Raw genomic sequence first — 27,415 nt, forward strand, 5'->3', positions numbered from 1 at the left:
AAGTTGACTAAATAACAATATTAGATCAACAGAAAACATCAACACAACGGAACTTACTGACCAAACAATCTAAAATCAAAAGTGCAGCCAGGCAAGCTTCAGCAATAACAGCTTTTGAGAATTCATACTAAAAAGCATTTCCGCCTGCACTCCAAGACCTTAAATATTTGTTTTTAAAAAAGAGCCAGAAACAATAGCAACAAACCCATAACCAAGCTTACAGAAGAGAAATGAAGCACTCTGAACTGTGGGTAGACCGAACATCAACCCTACAACTAAGATCACGAGATGAATAGCAACTTATCCGCATCTTGCAAAACACAGGAAAACCAAAAAGGGCTCTACTGAACAACATTAGACACATGTCTGACCCCATGGAAATGGGCAATTATACAACACAACGTTCTAAAAATAAAATGTTATTAATCTAAACTATTTCCTAAATGACCAAATTGAGGGCAACACAACAGTAGAATCAGCCAACCAAATATTCAACGCCAGAAGCAGTCACCAGCTAGAACTGACCACACCACATAACCTAAAACAAATCACCAAGAACCCCAATACCAACTCATCACCTGGACTTGATGTTGTAACTAATGGCTATGTCAAACAACTATCACAGAAGCCTCTAGTATTGCTAACTAGATTTAAAATAGCTGGCTAATTAATCAGTATTTCCCCTCCAAATGGAAAATGCCACTTCTCAAACCAGCCAAAGACCTCAAAGATCCAAGGAGTATCATGTCAGATCTTCTTTTACCCAGCATGAAGCAACTCAACACGTCATGGACTCAACAAGTCATTGGAAGTCCCGTGCAGGAATAATGAGCTATGCTGCATCCATAGCCGTCTATAATTGCGAAAGTCGTCGTTGAGTGAAGGCCATTGGCCACTGCATTTCCATGGTAAGAGATAATGCCCGAAATCTGATATTTTCGACAAACTCTCGACACTGTGGATCTCAGAATATGGAATTCTCTATAGATTTCAGAAATGGAATGTCCCATGCATCTATCTTCAACTCCATTTGGCATTCAAAGCTGTTAATTTCTGTTCTGCAGCCATAATCACGTTGGAAAGTATTAAGATGAATCACCTGAGTGCAAATGACAGCTCCATCAATGCACTGCCCTTGAATACTTTGTGTACATGATACTACCGCCATCTGAATATGTGCATATCACTGTCCCATGACTCTTGTCACTTTGGTGTAAGGTTATTAGCATCATTTGTAGAAATCCTTGAAGGACTACTACTGTCAAGAGTCCGACTACCATTACTGGATGACAATATCATATACTCTGGACAATTCACAAATGAACAGAAACTTTCAGCAGAGATACAGCTCCTCTGCATATCGGAATACCTAGCTTATGATAACAATAGCTCAAAGTACACAACTGCTATATTCCTTCATATAGGAAAAGCGTTCGATAAAGTTTGGAGAGATAAACTAATCACAAAATTGAAATTCAATAGAGACCTATCGGAGTGCTATATAAAATTCGTAGAGATTTTTTTAACAGACACAAGGTTTTATTTTAAATCAATGGAGAAATATTGGACAGTAACACACACACTGAATTAATTCCGCAAGGCTCTATACTTTCGCCCGTTCTGTTCACCATATATGTGAATGATCTCACAAAACTACAGAACATACTGTTAGCGCAGTTTGCAGATGACGTAGCACCTATCTGTAGCGGCAAACAACCAAATGCTGTCATAAACAGACTTCAATATCAATTAGACATTCTTCAGTTCCGGGAAGCTGATAATGAGATTAAAAACCGTCCTCTTCACTCGTCGATGAGCACTACTACACAGAAAACAGGCAATCAGTGATCAAGAAATAGACTGGACTCAGCAAACTACATATCTGGGTGTCATACTTGACAAAAAGTTGACATACGTCCAAGAAATAACAGAAAAACGCTAATACAAACAATTCATGGCTTGTATCCCATGCTTAGTTGCACTTAAATGCTTATCAAGACTAAACTTAGACTCTATCACGTGATGTTACGCCAGTGATGTATGGTTGTTTCTCCTATGGCACTGTCAGCAGATCCAATATTAAGAAACTTCAATTAATCCAAAAGAGACGTCTCTGCCTAACACTCAAAGTCCCAAGGTGGACAAGATTACAAACTATGCACAATGAATTGAACATTCATACGATAGACAGGTTAATCACAATCAAGAGGCAAAACTTTCACACCAAAATGGATGCAGTGAGGCCTTAGACGCCGCTTTCCTGCAAAAGTTAACAAAGAAAGAGAAACTTGAACCATTAAGCTTACAATCTTGGAAGCCCAGTCCAGCCGCCAAAGGTGGTAGCACTCCGATAGCGGAAAAAAAAAAGAGTTGCAGCTTGACGGCTAAGTGCCTCCCACCCCCACCGCATCAGAGCCTTGGGCTCCCACGCTACACCACTGTATATAATAACTGTATTGTGCAACAGTACTGAAGGCAAGATAATCCTGCTCAGTATCAGGGACTCCGAGAGTTCTGATACATATAGCTATATCAGTACCCCTGTAGCATGGTAAGATTTAACAGAAAATACTACCTATTTAAGAACACGGACAGTGTAAATGGAAGAAATTTAGTTTGACCTGGTGTTGGGCATCTCGGGATAATGTGCAGCTCGCACTTTACAGGCCTGTTTGCCGCGGATCTCGTGTTAATTTGCAATCCCCACTGTACATACCACTTGCCGAGGATCGAGAATCCAGCTCGCAAATTATTCAGGTTTTTTTTTTTCACATTCCACCCTGAAGAGAATAGAAATGCACCGTGCCATACAAATCGCGGATATTTATTGTATATGTAGTACAGATGTAGATAGCTAGATACAATAACGGTGATCGAGAACGTCGTTTTTAGCGATTGGTGGGGCAACCGTTGCAGCAGTGTGTGTGTCTGTGTGTGAAGCAATGTCTTTGGCGGGACGAAAATAAACATAGGTGTTTTTGGATCGTGTTAATTGAGAGTTCTGCAGAATTAACGATATTTAATCAAATTTGGTGATCTGAAGCTGTGTTTCGAAGATGAGAAAAAATCAGTCATTGAAATGTGATAAATTAATTTACATTTAGCTCAGTTTGTAAAATTGTTCTCAGGCACGAATCATAAGCAAGGTAATGAACGAACAATTCGCTTGAAAGTGTGAAGTTCTTACCATAAAGTGCCTTAGTATGACGGGAGGAAACGACGCTGGTACTTTGTTTCCCACCCTGCATTCCGCTTGCTGCAGAGCGAAAAGACACAAAGAAATGTCAACAAGTTTACACCCGGTACCAAAAAATGAGTGTATGTACGTTAACGTCACTATTACGACAAATACCGACATGTGTGAATATCACAGGGCTGTGATTCCCCGATAAGCGTAAACTGATAAGTTTCGAGGATAGTTGGTCCTGCATTATCAGATGACGAACGTACACATTATTAGCGAAAATGTAATATTTTTGCCACATTATTGTATAGAATTTACACCGCGATTTAATGGGAATATCATTAGTTTAAGCTTAAATTCTGCTCGGGAACATTTTGTCTTTCTTCAGTATGTTCTGTAATGTTGCTTGCCCCATATCTGTACAAGCTATCTTAAGACTAATTATAGATAAGATTCAGTTAAGAGAGTTGTAGCCCAGCTAATTGCTTCGATAATAAAACTACAACCAGTTTGAAGTTCATCGTTTTTTTGAAGGACGTTTGTCATTGTTCATATACATTATCTTAGATAAAGTGTGGCAGCTTATTGTGCCACAACTTTTGGCAGCACGGTTTAATTTTCCTGAATAAAATACAAGCAATTATAGCTTTTCCTGCGTAGACAATCATTTATACGTTTTCGGAAAATTCCAAATACTGGTGTCAGATTTCTGTACAGCGTTAGTTTCATTAAACTTCCACCATATAACGTGAATGCAGTGTATAGGCCGAATGAGAAATTCAGCTTCTATGAAAGACTATGCAAACTCTGATTATACAAGAGAATCACAGAAAGATGCTGAGGGTGTTGAGAGCTTTGCTGAAAACACTAATGTTTGCTTGTAGGATTCATCCTATAAACCATATAATGCAAAACAGGAAGGAAATCAGCAGTCAATCTCAACTCAAGCAGTACTTCATTGCAGATCTAGATATCAGCTATAGAATAGCTATCATTAGTGGTAAAATATAAGAATTAAAAAGGAACTGGACATTGAATGACATAAAAGAGGATTGGTATCACAGTAATACAGAACAGGGACTTTATAATAAGGAACATACCATTTCAAGTGAGTCACGTAGGCTAAAAAAGCTTCTAACTGCACATGTTGTTACATCACCTCAGCATGTATATAGCTTAGTTCAAACTGAGTCAGCTGCTTACAGAGCTGTACAATCAGCCAAGATGCACATTATATAGGATGAACAACTTTCTCTATCCAATGACGTATATAACCATGTTGTTGTTGTTGTGGTCTTCAGTCCTGAGACTGGTTTGATGCAGCTCTCCATGCTACTCTATCCTGTGCAAGCTTCTTCATCACCCAGTACCTACTGCATCCTACATCCTTCTGAATCTGCTTAGTGTATTCATCTCCTGGTCTCCCCCTACGATTTTTACCCTCCACGCTACCCTCCAATACTAAATTGGTGATCCCTTGATGCCTCAGAACATGTCCTACCAACCGATCCCTTCTTCTGGTCAAGTTGTGCCACAATCTTCTCGTCTCCCCAATCCTATTCAATACTTCCTCATTAGTTACGTGATCTACCCATCTAATCTTCAGCATTCTTCTGTAGCACCACATTTCGAAAGCTTCTATTCTCTTCTTGTCCAAACTATTTATCGTCCATGTTTCGCTTCCATACATGGCTACACTCCATACAAATACTTTCAGAAATGACTTCCTGACACTTAAATCTATACTCGATGTTAACAAATTTCTCTTCTTCAGAAAGGCTTTCCTTGCCATTGCCAGTCTACATTTTATATCCTCTGTACTTCGACCATCATCAGTTATTTTGCTCCCCAAATAGCAAAACTCCTTTACTACTTTAAGTGTCTCATTTCCTAATCTAATACCCTCAACATCACCCGACTTAATTCGACTACATTCCATTATCCTCGTTTTGCTTTTGTTGATGTTCATCTTATATCCTCCTTTCAAGACACTGTCCATTCCGTTCAACTGCTCTTCCAAGTCCTTTGCTGTCTCTGACAGAATTACAATGTCATCGGCGAACCTCAAAGATTTTATTTCTTCTCCATGGATTTTAATACCTACTCCGAATTTTTCTTTTGTTTCCTTTACTGCTTGCTCAATATACAGATTGAATAACATCGGGGAGAGGCTACAACCCTGTCTTACTCCCTTCCCAACCACTGCTTCCCTTTCATGTCCCTTGACTCTCATAACTGCCATCTGGTTTCTGTACAAATTGTAAATAACCTTTCGCTCCCTGTATTTTACCCCTGCCACCTTTAGAATTTGAAAGAGAGTATTCCAGTCAACATTGTCAAAAGCTTTCTCTAAGTCTACAAATGCTAGAAACGTAGGTTTGCCTTTCCTTAATCTTTCTTCTAAGATAAGTCGTAAGGTCAGTATTGCCTCACGTGTTCCAGTATTTCTACGGAATCCAAACTGATCTTCCCCGAGGTCGGCTTCTACTAGTTTTTCCATTCGTCTGTAAAGAATTCGTGTTAGTATTTTGCAGCTGTGGCTTATTAAACTGATTGTTCGGTAATTTTCACATCTGTCAACACCTGCTTTCTTTGGGATTGGAATTATTATATTCTTCTTGAAGTCTGAGGGTATTTTGCCTGTTTCATATATCTTGCTCACCAGATGGTAGAGTTTTGTCAGGACTGGCTCTCCCAAGGCCGTCAGTAGTTCCAATGGAATGTTGTCTACTCCAGGGGCCTTGTTTCGACTCAGGTCTTTCAGTGCTCTGTCAAACTCTTCACACAGTATCGTATCTCCCATTTCATCTTCATCTACATCCTCTTCCATTTCCATAATATTGTCCTCAAGTACATCGCCCTTGTATAGACCCTCTATATACTCCTTCCACCTTTCTGCCTTCCCTTCTTTGCTTAGAACTGGGTTTCCATCTGAGCTCTTGATGTTCATACAAGTGGTTCTCTTATCTCCAAAGGTCTCTTTAATTTTCCTGTAGGCAGTATCTATCTTACCCCTATTGAGATAAGCCTCTACATCCTTGCATTTATCCTCTAGCCATCCCTGCTTAGCCATTTTGCACTTCCTGTCGATCTCATTTTTGAGACGTTTGTATTCCTTTTTACCTGCTTCATTTACTGCATTTTTATATTTTCTCCTTTCATCAATTAAGTTCAATATTTCTTCTGTTACCCAAGGATTTCTACTAGCCCTCGTCTTTTTACCTACTTGATCCTCTGCTGCCTTCACTACTTCATCCCTCAATGCTACCCATTCTTCTTCTACTGTATTTCTTTCCCCCATGCCTGTCAATTGGTCCCTTATGCTCTCCCTGAAACTCTGTACAACCTCTGGTTCTTTCAGTTTATCCAGGTCCCATCCCCTTAAATTCCCACCTTTTTGCAGTTTCTTCAGTTTTAATCTACACGTCATAACCAATAGATTGTGGTCAGAGTCCACATCTGCCCCTGGAAATGTCTTACAATTTAAAACCTGGTTCCTAAATCTCTGTCTTACCATTATATAATCTATCTGATACCTTTTAGTATCTCCAGGTTTCTTCCATGTATACAATCTTCTATCGTGATTCTTAAACCAAGTGTTAGCTATGATTAAGTTGTTCAAACAAATTTTGTATATAAAATTAAAGTAGACTGATAGCGTTTATTGTATAACAAGAATTTTGCATAAAATAAATTACAAAGTAAGGTAATCACTGGCAATGACTTACTGGAACAATGCAGTGAACTTGATGCGACAAATGTGAATTAAAATTAATGTTAAAACTTTTTTCAAAAAAATTCTTAACCATGATTGAAAGCTTGACATTACAGAAATATTCAATTCTACCCTCTGTTTTGATCCATGACACCATCAATATGGCTAGTTACAGCGTATACAATATGGCGACTATGACATCTTTACACAGCACTATTATAAATCAAATAACATAAAAAAATTTAAATTACAACATTCTGCTTAACCAACAAAACCCCAGGAATTGGACATTTCCCCTGACCTGTACAGGTCAACTGCAGCTCTTGATCCCAATAAGAAACAATACCCACATCTTTGGAAGGTGGAATCGGACATTTCCCTTGACCATATAGCTCAAGTGCAGCTATCAATACCAAAAACATCAACACCTACACCTCTGAAAAGTAGAACAAAAAACCCTGAAAACTCAAAACCCCAAATACCCAATATCCACAACATTAATTAAAACACAACTGACCTACCATAAATACACAACAGTCGAAACATCAAAATCACTATAGAATAAAAGCAAAGCAAAAATTACTTACCGATAAAAGCTTCCAGCAATACCACATGGGTTGGCCACCACACGCACGCATGCGGGCATGCACACACATGCGCACAAAGATGCACCCACATTATGCCACCAACGACCTAAACTCAAAACCATGTTAGCACGATGACAATCAAAATTCAGATGAACCCAATACCACATGTGGAACTCAGCACAGCCACATCTACCACCAGAGGGCACCATCACGTACAACAACACAATAAGTACAAACCCAACCAACTCAAAAACAATGCGCCATAGTGATGTCGCAGACACCACCCCCAATATGTCACGGATCAAAACAGACGGGTGGAATTATATGCTTCCAGTAACCCAAAACCTTGGTATAATCGGATCACAATTATTATCTTTTATTTTATTTTACAACATCTTGCACTCCACGTAATAAGATCATAATGAACTTGGAGTTATGGGTGTTGAATGACACGACATACAATAAAACTTGGTATAAAATGTTTGTTGAGAATTCTGTGAAATGTGTAATGTCCTGAATTGATGTTAGTAACATTATTGTCTCTGATGATGTCAGTGGTTACAATGAAACTGAGCTAATTTTGCAGAAGACCTCAGGTGACAAAAAATTTCAATCTTGTCTTGGAGATCTAAAAATCTGCTCGTCTCACAGCTAAGTAGCAACATCAAATGTGATGTCAAATTTGGGACACTGTGTCCACAAGCAGTCAGGTAGGCAGAAAAATTAGATTTTGTACTACAGCCTTTCTTCCCAATGTGTCATGTTCACTAAATCTCGCTTCAAGTCATTTTCCAGTTTATCCACATAACCAGGCATCACAGTCTGCACATTCTAATTTATAAACAACTGACTCATGACAAATACTTCTTTTGTCAATGCTACTAGTTAAGCTTCAACCAAGGTTATTTGTGGTCAGAAATGAGACTGTAGTTTTATGCTTTTTAAAAACTGATGGCATTTTCATACTAATTGTACCATAGTATGTTAAACAAATATATTTGCTGTTGCTGTCTTTTACTTTTCTGCTCACAACAGGTGTAACTCCTTGTTGACTTTTAACTTCAGTTTTGTTATACATACATCAAAAAAAGTTTTGCGTCACCCTGGTTCCCAGAACTTCTGAAGATAGGTGTTGCCTGTGGATATTGTATCACAGACACAGTCCCTTTGACTGTTCAGAGATACCGTTAATCCTGCCCAAAGATGTAAACAACCATGCATGAGCAGCACCTATTAGACAGAGGGGGGTCGCACAGCCGATCAGTTCCAGTCATTCCACCAGGAAGGAGGTACATGTCTCGTGTTGTCTGTAGTTCAACCATGCCTAGACTGTCAATACTGATCGTGTCCGCATTGTCACTTTGTGCCAGGAAGGGTGGGATTACGGAAGTGTCTGATTCCACCCGTCTGCTTTGACCCATGACGTCATCAGTATGGCGGAAATGGCTATTCTAAGCACCTCCAATATGTCACCTATGATGTCACTACATACACATGGCAACTAACATGAAATTACGTATAAATAAGACAATAACATCTTCCTCTTAAAATACAATCAAACTAATGGGACAACTGCGGGAAATTGGGGTTTTTTGGAAACAAGCTACATATAACAGTAAAAATACACGCCATGATCCCAAAACACACAAAAAGACAAACAAAAAAGTAATTACAAGAATCTATAGGAATCGGACACTTCCTTTGACCTATATAGGTCAACCGAAACTGACAGTACCAACAGCTACAGCAAAAACTACGGAAATTGGAATCGGACATTTCCCTTGACCAAGAGCACAGGAAGACTTTAGTGCCATAAAACTGAACGACAAGTGTACTAACAAACAATCAGAAATTGAAAATATTTTCAATAATCATTTTTTAAATGTTGTGGAGAAAATAGGATCTAGATCTTCACTAGAAGAGGCAAGGCTACTAATAGAAGAGGCCATACCTGCGCAGTTTGAAACAACTGTAATTCCACCAACCTCTCCCTCTGAAATCAGTAAAATAATAAACTCACTGAAAAGTAAAAGCTCTTATGGAATTGATGGCATTTCCAGCAAGGTACTTAAAGCTTGTTCCCCACAGATAAGTAGGATTCTCAGCCACGTATGTAATAGCTCTTTGGAGCAGGGTGTTTTCCCCGATAGACTGAAATATGCCATTGTAAAACCATTGCATAAAAAGGGGGATACGTCAGATGTCAACAACTACCGTCCAATCTCTCTTCTGACAGCTCTGTCAAAATTTTTTGAGAAAGTAATGTATTCAAGAGTAGCCTCCAATGTTTGTAAAAATAAAGTACTAACAAAATGTCAGTTTGGTTTTCAGAAAGGCTTTTCAACAGAAAATGCTATATACACTTTCACTGATCAAATATTAAATGCTCTGAATAACCGGACATCACCCATTGGTATTTTTTGTGATCTCTCAAAGGCCTTTGATTGTGTAATTCATGGAATTCTTTTAGATAAGCTAAATCATTATGGTTTGAGGGGGGCAGTGCACAAATGGTTTAATTCATACTTAACTGGAAGAATACAGAAAGTTGAAATAAGTGGTTCTTTTAATGTTAAAACAACAGCTGATTCCTTAAACTGGGGAGCTATCAAGTACGGGGTCCCACAGGGTTCTGTCTTAGGTTCTTTACTGTTCTTGATATACATTAATGACTTACCATTCCACATTGATGAAGATGCAAAGTTAGTTCTTTTTGCTGATGATACAAGTATAGTAATAACATCCAAAAACCAAGAACTAAGTGATGTAATTGTAAAGGATGTTTTTTACAAAATTATTCAGTGGTTCTCAGCAAACGGACTCTCTTTAAATTTTGATAAAACACAGCATATACAGTTCTGTACAGTAAATGGCACAACTCCAGTAAGAAATATAGACTTTGAACAGAAGTCTGTAGCTAAGGTAGACTTTTCAAAAATTTTAGACGTGTCCATTGATGAGAGGTTAAACTGGAAGCAACACATTGATGGTCTGCTGAAACGTCTGAGTTCAGCTATGTATGCTGTTAGGGTTATTGCAAATTTTGGTGATAAGAATCTCAGTAAATTAGCTTACTATGCCTACTTTCATTCACTGCTTTCGTATGGCATCATATTCTGGGGTAATTCATGGTTGAGTAGAAAAGTATTCATTGCTCAAAAACGTGTAATCAGAATAATTGCTGGAGCCCACCCACGGTCTTCTGCAGACATCTATTTAAGGATCTAGGGATCCTCACAGTATATATATTCACTGATGAAATTTGTTGTTAATAATCCAGCCCAGTTCAAAAGTAATAGCAGTGTGCATAGCTATAACAACAGGAGAAAGGATGATCTTCACTATGCAGGGTTAAATCTGACTTTGGCACAGAAAGGGGTAAATTATGCTGCCACAAAAGTCTTTGGTCACCTACAAACTGCATCAAAACCCTGGCAGATAGCCAACTAACATTTAAAAATAAATTAAAAGAATTTCTAGATGACAACTCCTTCTACTCATTGGCTGAATTTTTAGATATAAATTAAGGGGGAAAAAACAAAAAAAAAACTTAAACATTAGTGTCATGCAATATTTTGTGTCATGTAATATCTTGTACAGATATCTTTTATTAACCTGACACATTCCACATCATTACGAAGTGTCGTATTAATCTAATTTAATCTAAAACACCAATACCTACATATAAAACTACGAAAATTGTAATCGGTCATTTCCCTTGACCTCGCACCCCCATTGTGCACATCTTGTGAATGACTTCTTTCAGGATAACGACATTGCTTGATTAGAGTGGCCAGCATGTTTTCCAGAGATGAACCCTATTGAACGTGCCTGGGATGGATTGAAAAGGGCTTTTTATGGACGATGTGACTCACCTACCACCCTGAGGGATCTATGCCAAATTGCCATTGAGGAGTGGGACAATCTCGACCAACAATGCCTTGATGAACTTGTGGATAGTATGCCACGACGAATACAGGCAAAAATAAATGCAAGAGGACATGCTACTGGGTATTATAGGTGCCAGTGTGTACAGCAATCTGGACCACCACCTCTGGAGGTCTCACTGTCTGGTGGTGGTACAACATGCAACATGTGGTTTCCATGAGCAATAAAAAGGGCAGAAATTATGTTTATGTTGATCTCTATTCCAATTTTCTCTACAGGTTCTGGAACTCTTGGAACCGAGGCGATGCAAAACTTTTTTTGATGTGTCTAAATATTACTCACATGATAATGTGGATAATATTCACTTTTGCAATATCCTAGATAATATCTTACTGCTTTACACTCAGCCTGTGATAATGGGAGCTTATGTAGACAGTTAATAGCAAAGTTAAAAACCCATTTCTATGCTGACTCGGGTGGTGTTTAAATGAAAGTCTACAAAACTATTATTACAAGTGTTTTTCTGGAAAATACCAAAGGCATGTTTCCCATTTTCACTCCAAATATAAAATATATTAGTTTCCACATCACATGTAAGTTTGGTTATGTCATGTAAACCATTAAACTTTGCGAAAGATGTATTGTTGTTGTCATTGTTGCATTTTATCAACAAAAGTGTGTCGTCTATATATCTAAAACATTCAGTTACCTTTTCTGCCAATCTGAGATTTTCAAGAAAAAAAACTTGTTTTCAAGGTAATTAATAAAAATATCGGCTAGCTGGTCAGAAATGGAACTTACCACACAAATTTAAAAACAGCAGATCATAGTCTCATAAATCTCATTCCAAGCTAGCCTGTTTTGTTCCTAATAATTTCGAAAGTTCTGCCCAACAATATGTTAATATGCAAGTCTACTATGCCCAAAGACACAAATTTCAGATCTGCAGTTTCCGTTATATCATGAATGTACTCGATAATTCATAACTGTCCCTGACTGAATATTGGTGATTGTACAGGAAGTGTTTCTTTTGAAAAATTCAGGCATTTTCTAGTAACTTTGCTGAAGGGTCCTCCTGTGTCATCAACGTTGGCCTGACCAGCAGATGTTTGTCAGATTTAGCACCCTAGGGTAAAAACCAACTTTTGGTTCACTGTGTGCACTAACATCAGCAAACTGACCTACTAATCTCAGAATTTTTTGTTATCATGCCTTAGCCTTGTTTCATTCACTATTTTATTCATTGTTTCCCTACAACAACAAACAAAAGATCAAACATTAAAGGAGTTACAAGCGTTGCCAACTCAAAATGCAGCATATATAAATCGTCATTAATCATCTGCTTCTGAATAAACATTTCCCTAATTTCTCTTCTCATAATGAACTCTTCGCATTTTCATCTGCAAAAGCAGCACATTTTTCTTGTAACTGTTATAACATCAAGTTGAATACATATATTTCAAAAATGACACAACACATGTAAGGCGCAGAGCAAGTAGACAAAGTAAGACATGTGTACACAGTAACATTCAAATCACCACTGAGTCCAAGTCTAGTGGCCGCTGGCTGGCTGGCCGCTTAGGTGGCGCGACTGCTGCGTGGGTGGTAGACAGCGGATGCGCGTAACTGCGCGGCGGCACTTTGAAAGATCGGCGAGTCACAACATTTTTCCCCCCTTTGAATTTTTTGAAATGGTCTTGATGGAGGTGGCCTGTAGATTGCTAACGTCCATAGGTGTTTGACTGGCTGTAAAGTCTCGAGGAGGAGGCTTCCCGTATGGACGGAAGTGTCCCCGATGATAATGGGTCAAGATGACAGGAGACGTAAGGGTCAAATCTGCTGGGGCCCCATGCACCAATCTACCCATTGCGGCAAGTCTGGTTGTTATAACAGGAGACATGGGCGATGTGTCGGTGGCCATAGGAGAAGTAGGCAAGTAGAGTTGTTCCGACAGATGATGATCATCCGGTTCCTGCATGGGCACGTCTCCTGGTAGCGTCCATTCTTGTGCTGGCACCGATATGATGGTGACAGGGATGCGTTGTGAGTAATGAGAGGTGCCAAGATCCCGAGCGTCAGGTAGAGTCGAATGTGTTGTAGCGGTGTTCGGAACAGGTGTTGCCGGCACACGAGGCCGAAGCTGGTCCAAATGACGCACTGCAACACCTATGTCCATCTGGATTTCATACAGGCGTCGGCCACGGTGATGTAAGATGCGGGCAGGACTCCATTTTGGCTGCTTGCCATATCCGCGTACCCATACAAGGTCGCCGGCGGTGAACCGGCCAAGCGAAGGCACCCGCGGCCGTGAGGTGGAAGGCCGCAGAAGATGAAGTAGCGTGCGGGGCTGTCGCCCATGTAAGAGCTCTGCCGGTCTGTGGTCGCTCATGGGGGTGAAACGGTAAGAAGCCAGAAATTGGAGAAGCGCATCATCATCATCAGCAGCAGAAGAAGTCAGGAGTTTCCTCATCTGAGCCTTAAAGATGCGGACCAGTCGTTCAGCCTCACCGTTTGGCTGTGGATGGAACAGAGGGGCTGTGACACGCATGACGCCGTGACGGCCACAAAAATCCGCAAATTCGGAAGAGGCAAATTGCGGACCATTATCAGTAACAAGAGTAGAGGGAAGGCCTTCCAAAGAGAAAATGCAAGCTAGAGCATTGGATGTTGCCGCGGTGGTAGGCGACGTGCAACGGACAATGAAAGGAAAGTTAGAGTAGGCGTCAATAACGAGAAGCCAATAAGTACCTAAAAAAGGTCCCACGAAGTCAGCATGAATATGCTCACAGGGCTTCTCAGGCGAAGGCCACGGTGACAAAGATGACTTTGGGGTGGCGGCCTGTGACGCACAAGGGCCGCAGGCAGCGACCATGTGTGCGATTTCAGAGCCAGTACACATGACAGCGCGCCAGAGATTTTGTGCGAGAGACACCCCAGTGCCCTTGGTGAAGGAGGCGCAAGACCGAAGCATGCAAAGATGCAGGTACCACAACACGTGGCGAAGCATTTTCGGTGCAACGGTGGATAACACCATCCCTAGCCGTGAGGCGGTAACACAAAGCAAAGTAGTTCCGCAACGGATCAGAAGTCTTAGCGGACGGACGATCTTGCCAACCCTTCTGAATACAGCGTAAAACCTGGGAAAGGGTAGGATCAGAACCCGTAGCAGCCACCAGCCAGTCCTCGGTGATGGGGAACCCGTCCACAACCCGCTGCTTGGCAACATCCAGGTGGAAACAAAAGTTCATCCCTATGGAATGCAAGATCAGGACCCATGGGAAGGCGAGACAGTACATCAGCATTCGCATGGTGAGTTGTCAGCCAGAAATGAACCTCATAATTGAAACAAGACAAGTAAAGAGCCCAACGCTGGAGGCAGTGTGCAGCCTTGTCGGGAAGCGACGTTGATGGATGAAACAAGGAAACAAGTGGTTTGTGGTCCGTAACAAGATGAAATTTGGATCCATAAAGAAAAACACCAAACTTGTGAAGAGCATAAATAATGGCCAAAGCTTCTTTTTCAATTTGAGAATATTTTCGTTGGGCATCCTTGAGTGTTTTGGAGGCATAAGCAATGTGTTGTTCAGAACCGTCAGAAAAACGGTGTGCAAGGACTGCACCAACCCCATATTAAGAGGTGTCCATGGCAAGAACGAGATGTTGGCCAGGTCGATAAGTAGCCAGGCACGGGGCCTGTTTCAGCATAGTCTTCAATTTCTGGAAAGCCTCATCGCATGACACGGACCAGTGAAAGGGCACATTTTTATGCAACAGGCGATGCAACGGTTGAGCCACCGAAGCCAAAGATGGTAAAAACCTGTAATAGTATGCTATTTTCCCCAAGAAGGCCTGCAGTTCCTTAACAGATGTAGGGCGAGGAAGGGCATCGATCGCAGCGACAGTTTGCTGACGCAGACGAATACCATCCCGAGAGAGTTGGAACCCCAAGTACGTGATAGATGCCTGAAAAAATTGTGATTTCTGAAAATTACACTTAAGACTGGCAGTCTGTAAGACATGAAAAAGTGTGCGGAGATTCTGAAGATGTTCTTCAGTGGTGGAACCAGTGACAACAATGTCGTCCATGTAATTGATACACCCAGGGACAGGGAGCAATAATTGTTCCAAGAATCGCTGAAAGGGAGCAGGAGCACTGGCAACCCCGAATGGCAATCATTGGTATTGATAGAGGCTGAAAGGCGTGTTAAGGACTAGAAACTGCCGGGAAGCAGTGTCGAAAGGAAGTTGATGATAAGCTTCTGACAGGTCAATTTTAGAAAAATACTGGCCTCCAGAAAGTTTAGTGAACAATTCTTCAGGTCGGGGCATAGGGTAAGTGTCGATGAGGCATTGAGCATTTACAGTGGTTTTGAAATCGCCACAGAGACGAATATCACCATTGGGCTTAGCAACGACAACGACAGGAGAGGACCACTCACTTGAAGTGACAGGAAGCAAGACCCCTGAAGCAGTGAGACGATCCAGCTCCCGTTTGACCTGATCACGAAGGGCCACAGGAATGGGCCGAGCCCGAAAAAACTTAGGCCAAGTGGTGGGTTTGAGCGTGATATGAGCTTCAAAGTCGTTTGCACGGCCTAACCCAGGAGAAAAATGGGATGAAAATGTCGTTGACAAGGAATCCAATTGAGCATAAGGAATGGCATCAGAGATGATATTGACAGAGTCATCTATGAAGAACCCAAAAATGCGAAAGGCATCAAAACCAAAAAGATTTTTTGCGTTACTATGGTCGACCACAAATATGGTAACAGTGCGAACGACGGATTTGTAAGATACCTCAGCATTAAATTGTCCCACGAGAGAAATCTCCTGTTTATTGTACATCCGTAATTGCCGAGTGACAGGTGATAGGATTGGAGAACCCAACTGAAGATACGTCTGAGAATTGATAATAGTGGCAGCAGAACCAGTATCCACCTGCATGCGAACATCCCGACCAAGGATTTGGACAGTGAGGAATAACTTCCCTGAAAGGGAAGAAGTACCATTGACAGACAACACAGAAGCAGAATCAGTGTCACGGTCATGAACATTAGGTATGCGGTCGGATTTGCAAACGGATGACACATGACCCTTCTTTTTGCAATTGTGACACATGGCCCAATGTTGGGGACAATCCTCCCGTGAATGTTTCGTAAAACACCGTGGAGCTGAAGGAAGTTGACGGGGGTTTTGCTGCAGTTTCTTAGAGGTTTGTTTACGGTTAGATCGAGGCTGCGCTTGGGAGTGTATTGCGGCCACATCGGCCGGCGGGGACACGCCGCAAGCGTCGTCAACAGCGCACAGAGGTTGTATTTCCCCGACCTCACCCGACGCCTCTATTTGCTCTCCAGCGGCGCGAGAAATTTCAAACAACTGCGCGATGGATAGGAGTCAGATTTGCCAACTGAAGGGCACGTTGCCTAAATTCTTTGTCGGGCGCCAACCGAATAATAGCATCCCGTACCATGGAATCGGCGTAGGATTCTTTGTGAACTTCAGTAACAAATTGACACTTTCTGCTGAGGCCGTGAAGTTCAGCAGCCCAAGCGCGATAAGATTGATTCAGTTGTTTTTGACAGCGATAAAAGGCAACACGAGAGGCTACCGCATGCGTTGTTGTTGTTGTTGTTGTTGTGGTGGTGGTGGTCTTCAGTCCTGAGACTGGTTTGATGCAGCTCTCAATGCTACTCTATCCTGTGCAAGCTTCTTCATCTCCCAGTACCTACTACAACCTACATCCTTCTGTATCTGTTTAGTGTATTCATCTCTTGGTCTCCCTCTACGGTTTTTACCCTCCACGCTGCCCTCCAATACTAAACTGGTGATCCCTTGATGCCTCGGAACATGTCCTACCAACCGATCCCTTCTTCTTGCCAAGTTGTGCCACAAACTCCTCTTCTTCCCAATTCTGTTCAATACCTCCTCATTAGTTATGTAATCTACCCATCTAATCTTCAGCATTCCTCTGTAGCACCACATTTCGAAAGCATCTATTCTCTACTTGTCCAAACTATTTATCGTTCATGTTTCACTTCCATATATGGCTACACTTCATACAAATACTTTCAGAAACGACTTCCTGACACTTAAATCTATACTCGATGTTAACAAATTTCTCTTCTTCAGAAACGCTTTCCTTACCATTGTCAGTCTACATTTTATATCCTCTCTACTTCGACCATCATCAGTTATTTTGCTCCCCAAATAGCAAAACTCCTTTACTACTTTAAGTGTCTCATTTCCTAATCTAATACCCTCAACATCACCCGACTTAATTCGACTACATTCCATTATCCTCGTTTTGCTTTTGTTGATGTTCATCTTATATCCTCCCTTCAAGACACTATCCATTCCGTTCAACTGCTCTTCCAAGTCCTTTGCTGTCTCTGACAGAATTACAATGTCATCGGCGAACCTCAACATTTTTATTTCTTCTCCATGGATTTTAATACCTACTCCGAATTTTTCTTTTGTTTCCTTCACTGCTTGCTCAATATACAGATTGAATAACATCGGGGAGAGGCTTCAACCCTGTCTCACTCCCTTCCCAACCACTGCTTCCCTTTCATGCCCCTCGACTCTTATAACTGCCATCTAGCTTCTATACAAATAGTAAATAGCCTTTTGCTCCCTGTATTTTACCCCTGCCACCTCAGAATTTGAAAGAGAGCATTCCAGTCAACACTGTTGAAAGCTTTCTCTAAGTCTACAAATGCTAGAAACGTAGGTTTGCCTTTCCTTAATCTAGCTTCAAAGATAAGTCATAGGGTCAGTATTGCTGCACGTGTTCCAATATTTCTACGGAATCCAAACTGATCTTCCCCGAGGTCAGCTTCTACCAGTTTTTCCATTCTTCTGTAAAGAATTCGCATTAGTATTATGCATCCGTGACTTATTAAACTGATTGTTCGGTAATTTTGACATCTGTCAGCACCTGCTTTCTTTGGGATTGGAATTATTATATTCTTCTTGAAGTCTGAGGGTATTTCGCCTGTCTCATACATCTTGCTCACCAGATGGTAGAGTTTTGTCAGGACTGGCTCTCCTAAGGCCGTCAGTAGTTTTAATGGAATGTTGTCTACTCCTGGGGCCTTGTTTCGGCTCAGGTCTTTCAGTGCTCTGTCAAACTCTTCACGCAGTATCGTATCTCCCATTTCATCTTCATCTTCATCTACATCCTCTTCCATTTCCATAATATTGTCCTCAAGTACATCGCCCTTGTATAGACCCTCGATATACTCCTTCCACCTTTCTGCTTTCCCTTCTTTGCTTAGTACTGGGTTCCCATCTGAGCTCTTGATATTCATACAATTGGTTCTCTTTTCTCCAAAGGTCTCTTTAATTTTCCTGTAGGCAGTATCTCTCGTACCCCTAGTGAGATAAGCCTCTACATCCTTACATTTGTGCTCTAGCCATCCCTGCTTAGCCATTTTGCACTTCCTGTCGATCTCATTTTTGAGACGTTTGTATTCCTTTTTACCTGCTTCATTTACTGCATTTTTATATTTTCTCCTTTCATCAATTAAATTCAATATCTCTTCTGTTACCCAAGGATTTCTACTAGCCCTCACCTTTTTACCTACTTGATCCTCTGCTGCCTTCACTACTTCATCTCTCAAAGCTATCCATTCTTCTTCTACTGTATTTCTTTCCCCCATTCCTGTCAATTGTTCCCTGATGCTCTCCCTGAAACTCTGTACAACCTCTGGTTTAGTCAGTTTATCCAGGTCCCATCTCCTTAAATTCCCACCTTTTTGCAGTTTCTTCAGTTTTAATCTACAGTTCATAACCAATAGATTGTGGTCAGAGTCCACATCTGCCCCTGGAAATGTCTTACAATTTAAAACCTGGTTCCTAAATCTCTGTGTTACCATTATATAATCTATCTGAAATCTGTCAGTATCTCCAGGCTTCTTCCATGTATACAACCTTCTATTGTGATTCTTGTACCAAGTGTTAGCTATGATTAAGTTGTGCTCTGTGCAAAATTCTACCAGGCGGCTTCCTCTTTCATTTCTTAGCCCCAATCCATATTCTCCTACTACGTTTCCTTCTCTCCCTTTTCCTACTACCGAATTCCAGTCACCCATGACTATTAAATTTTCGTCTCCTTCACTATCTGAATAATTTCTTTTATTTCATCATACATTTCTTCAATTTCTTCGTCATCTGCAGAGCTAGTTGGCATATAAACGTGAACTACTGTAGTAGGCGTGGGCTTCGTGTCTATCTTGGCCACAATAAGGCATTCACAATGCTGTTTGTAGTAGCTTACCCGCACTCCAATTTTTTTTATTCATTATTAAACTGACTCCTGCATTACACCTATTTGATTTTGTATTTATAACCCTGTTTTCACCTGACCAAAAGTCTTGTTCCTCCTGCCACCGAACTTCGCTAATTCCTACTATATCTAACTTTAACCTACCCATTTCCCTCTTTAAATTTTATAACCTGCCTGCTCGATAAGGGATCTGACGTTCCACGCTCCGATCCGTAGAAAGCCAGTTTTCTTTCTCCTGATAACGACGTCCTCCTGAGTAGTCCCTGCCCGGAGATCCGAATGGGGGACTATTTTACCTCCGGAATATTTTTACCCAAGAGGACGTCATCATCATTTAACCATACAGCAATGCTGCATTACGGCTGTAGTTTCCCCTTGCTTTCAGCCGTTCGCAGTACCAGCACAGCAAGGCCGTTTTGATTAGTGTTACAAGGCCAGATCAGTCAATCATCCAGACTGTTGCCCCTGCAACTACTGAAAAGGCTGCTGCCCCTCTTCAGGAACCACACGTTTTTCTGGACTCTCAACAGATACCCCTCCGTTGTGGTTGCACCTACAGTACGGCTATCTGTATCACTGAGGCACGCAAGCCTCCCCACCAACGGCAAGGTCCATGGTTCTTGGGGAGGACTGCATGTGTATGCTTTTGAAAATATAGGGACAGAAGTGAGCACATGTCAGCAAAGGACAAAGACACAGGATCTTTCAAAGGAGCCAATTGCGACAACAACCAATACATTTGAGGTGAAATCCATGAATGGAATAGAGACTTACATGTTTGTTCGTCCGTGACATGAAATGCCAAGAAGTGCTGTCAAAGACGGTTTTCGTAATCAGACCAGTCTTCCGCCGTCTCGTCGTGAGGAGGAAAAGAAGATATAGACAATGACGAGAAACGCCCCGTATTGGATGACGCAACAAAATCACGAATCGCCGATGTGAGAAGTGTTTGCTGTTCAATGAGACCTTGCAATAGTTGCTCTAAAGTAGCCATGGAAACCTGTGGGTCAACGATGAAAAGGAAAAATCCACTACGCCAATTGTTATAACGACAAGTTGAACACATAAATTTCAAAAACGCCACAACACATGTAAGTCACAGAGCAAGTAGACAAAGTAAGACATGTGTACACGGTAACATTCAAATCACCACTGAGTCCAAGTCTAGTGGCCACTGGCTGGCTGGCCGCTTAGGTGGCGCGGCTGCTGCATGGGTGGCAGACAGCGCCGCACGTAGCGGACGCGCGTAACTGCGCGGCTGCACTTTGAAAGATCGGCAAGTCACAACAGTAACTGTTGTCAGTATCATTAGAAAATAATGTTACTTGCATCAATTCAGGCCATTATATGTTTCACAGAATTCTCAATAAACATTTGTAGGGAGTTTTATTGTTTGTCATATCAGTCAACAGCCATGACTCTTCAGTTCATATGATCTTATTACGTGGTCTGTTAGTATGTGAATTTTGCCATTTAGTACAAGACATTGTAAAATAAAATAAAAGATAACTGTCATCTGATTACACCAAGCTTTCAATCAAGGTTAAGGATTTTTTAAAAATATTAACATTAATTTTAATTCACAATTTGTGCATCAGGATTAGTGCATTTTTCTGTTAAATCATTACATCTTGTTACTTTAACTTGTAATTTATTTAATGCAAAATTGTTATTTTACTGTCATTGTTATTTGTATACTTTAGTTTTATAATACTAAATTTGTTTGAACAGTGGTTATACATGTCAGTGGATAGAGGGAGCTGTTCACCCTCTATGATCTGCTCTGTGGCTGGTTGTATAAGTCTGTAAACAGCAGCTTTGGTTTTAATTAAGCTATATACACGTTAAGGTGATGTAACATCATCTTCTATTACAAGCTTTTTGAGTGTACATGACTCTAATGGTATGTTAGTTACTATGAAGTCCCCAGATCTACATAACTGCAATATTGATCTCATTTTATGCCATTCAGTGTCTGATTCCTGTGTATTTCTTATATATTTGGCACTGATGGTAGCTATTCTGTAGCTGAAATCTAGATCTACAATAAAGTATTAATTGAGCTGCAATGGATTGCTGACTTCCTACATGTTTTGGATTACATCACAGTCATGGAGCATAGTGGTTCTAAAGGAATCCAACTTGATATAAACCATGTATTTGCCTCTTAAATGGATTTGCTGTTCTCTTCCAGAACTGAAATAAATAATTCTGCATTACAAAATAAAAGACACTAAAAGTTTGGTATACCTCACCGATGATTGATGGATATCACTGGAGATTCATCTATGTTTATATATCATCATCATCCTGCTTATTTTCTCATTACATTCTTTGCTTATCTATGTGGCCTTCTGCTCGTACCCTTCTATCTCTCTGTTTTACAGCTTACTACAGACTCCATTTGCATTGTACCTGTCAGTAATATTTAGTGCTGTTATTTGATAGAGGGTGCTTTGAACCTCAACACCACATGCCTTGTCACAGTCAACTGAACCTATCGATACTGATGTTGGCTTCATCCCTAAGTTAATGATGGTTGGTGTGTGACATCATACATGCTCAAACAGAAAGAAAACAGAAGACTGACAATATTTATATTTTGTGTACACTAGTTTTGACAATATTTATTTTTTTGTGTATATTACTTTTTGAAATTATCTGTGATGTAGCCTAAGGTATAGGTGAGGTTGGAAGGAGACAGTTTTGTTGTGAGTTTGCGAAGCAGTATCATTTGCTTCAGTTAATTCTCATGTCAGATCATTAAACCACAGGTAGGTAGCTTCATCAGAAAAATCTCAGTATCTGAAAACACAATAATTATCATCCTTAATATCCCCAATTCATCATACTGAATCATTGCAATGGGTCACAGAGCCTGAACAATTTGCAATTTTGTATGCATGAAAGAATAAAAGTTTATGCCAGATATAGTCGAGAAATTGTTTTGCGGTCTGTAATTCATGTAATTCTCAAAAGTAATTTCTGTGTGTTCATACAAAAGATTATCTACTTCTGTCCTGTTGCTTACCTGTAACCTTTGGGTATGCTTCAGTGACAATACAGAGTGCAGTGGTGACAAATGTTGTGTGACACAAGGAATGTGGAACTTGGCATTACTGCTTAGATGCGAGCATGGTACTTATTGTACAATAGGTTTACCCTGCTATACAAGGCCCAGATTGGATCAGCAGTCCTTTCTGTGACTATGGAACATACTAATTTTCACGGTAACACATTAAATGGTCATGTGTCCTGTTAGGTAGTAATCACACTCTTTCAAACAAGTGCTCATGAGTTCACTCTTCTTGAACAAAAGCAAACAAAAATTGGACTAGAAACTAATAATGGATCACACTTAAATTGCCAGAGTGTGTTTTTAACATGAAAGACAAGAAGTAAGTTTCGAAAATCAATTTTTCTCTGTTTGTATGCTTTGTATGCAATTGCTTGAGCACGAAGTCAGTGAAAAGGTTTACAGTTCTTGTTTATCTGAAAGAAGTTTACTCTACATAGACAACATTGCCATCTCCTTGACAGGAAAAGAAGAAGAAAAAAAAAGCAGAAGAAAAAAGGTCTTTGTAAACGAAATTCACATTCTGCCTCACAGTGGGGAGCCATAACATGTAATGAATACTGAAATAATAGCAGCTATACCCAGAGCTATTTGTTGTGAAATCTCAAATGTTTTGCCATTCACTGCTATTATCCTTGCAACTGAAAATGCGAGGTGGCAATGTGTTGTAATATCTTCCATTAGTGATTAACCATCAGTTAGCAATGTTTTTTCTTGTGTTTCCAGCCAATGTCAAAATATAAAAAAAAAGTGAATATAGAAAGTATTTGTATGTATGTGGCCATTACCTGCTTGACAGCAAAAATAGCGCGTACAAATCTCATACAAACTACTCTACCTGTTCCATGTATTGTAAATGGTAGCATTAATTTGTTGGGTGATTAATAATAAACTCTTTTTCAATAGTTTTTGTTTTACTTTATAAGAAATTGTGCTTAGTTGCCTCCATTCCTCCCCATTCCATGAAACTGATGAGTTGTCATTACCCCCGCCCTCAGTTATATAGTCTGCTGATGCTCATCAGCCATTGATAAGACTTTATGTAATAATGTGAATGAAATTCTACAGGTATAGCTCAACAACTGTCAGTAGATTTTATGTGATAATGACAATGAAATTCTAGATATACAGCTCAGCACATGCACAGGAAAAGAGTTAGATGCAATAGGCATCATAAAGTAGAAAATGGGATGATAGTACAGGTGAGAAACCCTTGGATTGTGGGAACCTGGCAAAAAGAAGGGTACAAGTAAAACACTTGGGGAAGACCTAAACATGGCACAGAAGGATTGGAAAGGAAATATGAACTTGCAGGACTGGAATCAACTTGTAGCAAATGGGACAATCTGGGGAGGGGCTATGAGCAGTTTGTTTCAGAAAATACAAGAAGTGGATGTTCTTCTGATAGAGCCTCTTGATGTATAGCATAAAGTGGGTGTAATGTAGGGGATAAGTGTCCATAAGGTTGTAATAGTGTAAGTATGCCTAGAGAGCACAAGGCTGACCAAAAAAAGGTAGTAGGATACCACAAAGCAAAGGAGGGGGGGGGAGTGACCAAATGATAAATGATTATCTCGTTGCATCTGCTGCTGGATTATGCAGTTATCTAGACACAATATTTCAGTGGTCCATCTAGCTGCCGTCTTCAGATGAGAATGTTGTCTGCTAACCTTGCCAGAAATGATTCACACCATGAGTGGTGGTCTTTTTATACCCCATAATGGAAAATTATACTGAAATGCAGGAGGATCTGCAGCGAATTGACGCATGGTGCAGGGAATGGCAATTGAATCTCAATGTAGACAAGTGTAATGTGCTGCGAATACACAGAAAAATAGATCCCTTATCATTTAGCTACAAAATAGCAGGTCAGCAACTGGAAGCAGTTAATTCCATAAATTATCTGGGAGTACGCATTAGGAGTGATTTAAAATGGAATGATCATATAAAGTTGATCGTCGGTAAAGCAGATGCGAGACTCAGATTCATTGGAAGAATCCTAAGGAAATGCAATCCGAAAACAAAGGAAGTAGGTTACAGTACGCTTGTTCGCCCACTGCTTGAATACTGCTCAGCAGTGTGGGATCCATACCAGATAGGGTTGATAGAAGAGATAGAGAAGATCCAACAGAGAGCAGCGCGCTTCGTTACAGGATCATTTGGTAATCGCGAAAGCATTACGGAGATGATAGATTAACTCCAGTGGAAGACTCTGAAGGAGAGATGCTCAGTAGCTCGGTATGGGCTTTTGTTAAAGTTTCGGGAACATACCTTCACCGAAGAGTCAAGCAGTATATTGCTCCCTCCCATGTATATCTCACGAAGAGACCATGAGGATAAAATCAGAGAGATTAGCGCCCACACAGAAGCATACCGACAATCCTTCTTTCCACGAACAATACGAGACTGGAATAGAAGGGAGAACCGATAGAGGTACTCAAGGTACCCTCCGCCACACACCGTTAGGTGGCTTGCGGAGTATGGATGTAGATGTAGATGTAGAACGGCACTTATACCGAATGCCCTCTAATCCAAGTGAAGGTACAGTGCCCTGTGGTGAAAACTGGCAGACACAGTACCTTTGATGGTACATTCTGCTGTTCAAGTCAACGACCATTATTTTTTAATGTCGGATAAAACAATAGTCCACATTTTACTTCAAGGGCAACCTTTGTCCCTGTTTATGATGTCTGTTCAAAAAACTTCTGGAACATTCATAATTTGGATTGGATTGATTTGTGGGAGGAGACCAAACAGCAACGTCATCGGTCTCATTGGATTAGGGAAGGATGGGGAAGGAAGTCGGCCGTGCCCTGTCAAAGGAACCATCCTGGCATTTGGCCATTTATAATTTCACGGCGATGATGTGTTGGAGCGAAATGCAATTGGCACACTTGCACATGTCTGTGTTTAATGTGTAACTGCCAGAACTTTCATTGTTGCATGTCTATTAGTTATTGTTCAGTGCTTTAATGAATAGAATGTTGTGCTGCATAGTTTACGAATTTCAAGATGGCAGAGTTTGAGAAGCAATGTGTCTGCATTAACTCTTGTGTGAAATACACCAAATGATGTAGAAAGCCTATGGTGATGGGTGTTTAACATACATGGTGTTACGAATTGTTCATACAGTTTAAAAATGGCCAGCTGGAAGTTAAAGATGACTATCATTCAGGACATCCTTTGACATCTACTAACAACGCTCATGTCAGGAATGTCAACGAAATTGTTTGTGCTAATTGAAGACTGACTGTCCAAGAGGTTGCAGAAGGATGTAACATTTCAGCTGGATCAGGTCATAAAATCCTGACACAGCATCTTGGAATGCATTGTGTTGCCACCAAGTTCGTCCCACGACTCGTGTGAAGAGCAGAAAGAACTTCATCTTGCAGTCTGTGAAGAGCTTTTGGATCGTGCAGGTGAGTGTGAGATGTTTCTTAGGAGAAGCATAACTGGTGATGAGCTGTGGGTCTACAGTTATGATCTTGAGACCAAGGTTCAGTTTTCACAGTGGGCCGGGAAATGTTCTCCAAGACCAAAAAAAGCTCATCAGGTCAAGTCAAATGTCAAAACTGTATTGATAGTTTTCTTTGGCTTTGAAGGATTATTTGATAATGAATTCGTGCCACAGGTTTTTGATGGTACTATTGGGACGTGTTGTGATGCCTGTGAGAAAATGTGAGAAGGAAATGGCATGAAATGTGGCTAGACAATTCATGGCTTGTTCAACATGATAACACACCCACACATTCATTCCTGTTGGTGCATAACTATTGCACAAAAAAAATGAAATCACTGTATTGCCTCATCCTTTATACTCTTCAGACCTGACCCCTGTTGGAAGGACGAAGATTTGCAATGATAAATGAGATAAAAGAAAATTCGCAGACGGCACTTCACATGAACCAGCAAGAGGCATACCAAGACTGCTTCTGGAAGTGGAAACGGTGTTGGGAGCTGTGCATCAATTGTGGAGGAGAGTATTTTGAAGGAGACCATGCACAGTAAAAAAGTGTCAGAATAGAACAGTTTTGTAGACAAAATTCTGGAATTTTTTGAACAGACCTTGTATAACAGATAGATGTTGATTTTTTTCAGAGTTTTTATAAGGGAAATCATGTGGTACTGCTAACAAAACTCCAATTACTGGGCTTGGATGAAAGGGTAGTGAGTTCGGTGACAGAACACCTATAGCAGAGAAAACAGAAGACGAGGACAGGAGACTGCACTGATTTATGTCAACAATATTGGAGAAGACGTAAATTCAGAGATATGGCTATTTGCTGATGTCATAGTAGTTTACAAGGAAGTAAAAAACCTTACAGGATTCTGAGATTCTGCAGAAAGACCTAGAATTGATCAGAAATTGGATCCAGAGAAATGGGATGTTGGAAAATCCGGAGAAGAGCCAGTTGGCCACCTTGTTAAATAGCAGGAGTGCTGTAAGATATAAGGGTCATTCAGTAAGTCTCTAGGAAAAAAATATTTTTCAACATATTCCCCTTTTAACACACTACATTTTTTCAAGTGTTGCCCCAACTTTTTTTAAGCTGTCCAGAAAGTTGGATTTCAAAAGGTCTGCATAATAGGCATCTGTTTGGGCAATGACCTGCTCATTTGACATGTACTGTCATCTGATGAGCCATTCTTTCAAGTTTGGAAAAAGAAATCATGGGGG

The 27,415-nt window shown here is 40.5% G+C and overlaps 1 protein-coding gene across 2 annotated transcripts in view; it reads left to right on the forward strand.

Annotated features, from left to right (window-relative positions):
• Nucleotides 1-2,428: 2,428 nt before the first annotated feature.
• LOC126162946 (tRNA 2'-phosphotransferase 1) overlaps nt 2,429-27,415 on the forward strand; it is a 62,914-nt gene continuing 37,927 nt past the window's right edge. The window contains exon 1 of one of the 2 annotated variants that reach the window (XM_049919779.1): nt 2,429-2,551. The gene's annotated coding sequence lies outside the window, so the exon portion shown is untranslated. Of the gene's footprint in view, nt 2,552-2,934; nt 3,147-27,415 lie in introns of those variants that run through there. The other variant, XM_049919778.1, reaches the window with a different exon arrangement.

The sequence above is a fragment of the Schistocerca cancellata genome, chromosome 2 (genome assembly GCF_023864275.1).
Source record: "Schistocerca cancellata isolate TAMUIC-IGC-003103 chromosome 2, iqSchCanc2.1, whole genome shotgun sequence".
In the NCBI taxonomy this organism is placed as follows: Eukaryota; Metazoa; Arthropoda; class Insecta; order Orthoptera; family Acrididae; genus Schistocerca; species Schistocerca cancellata.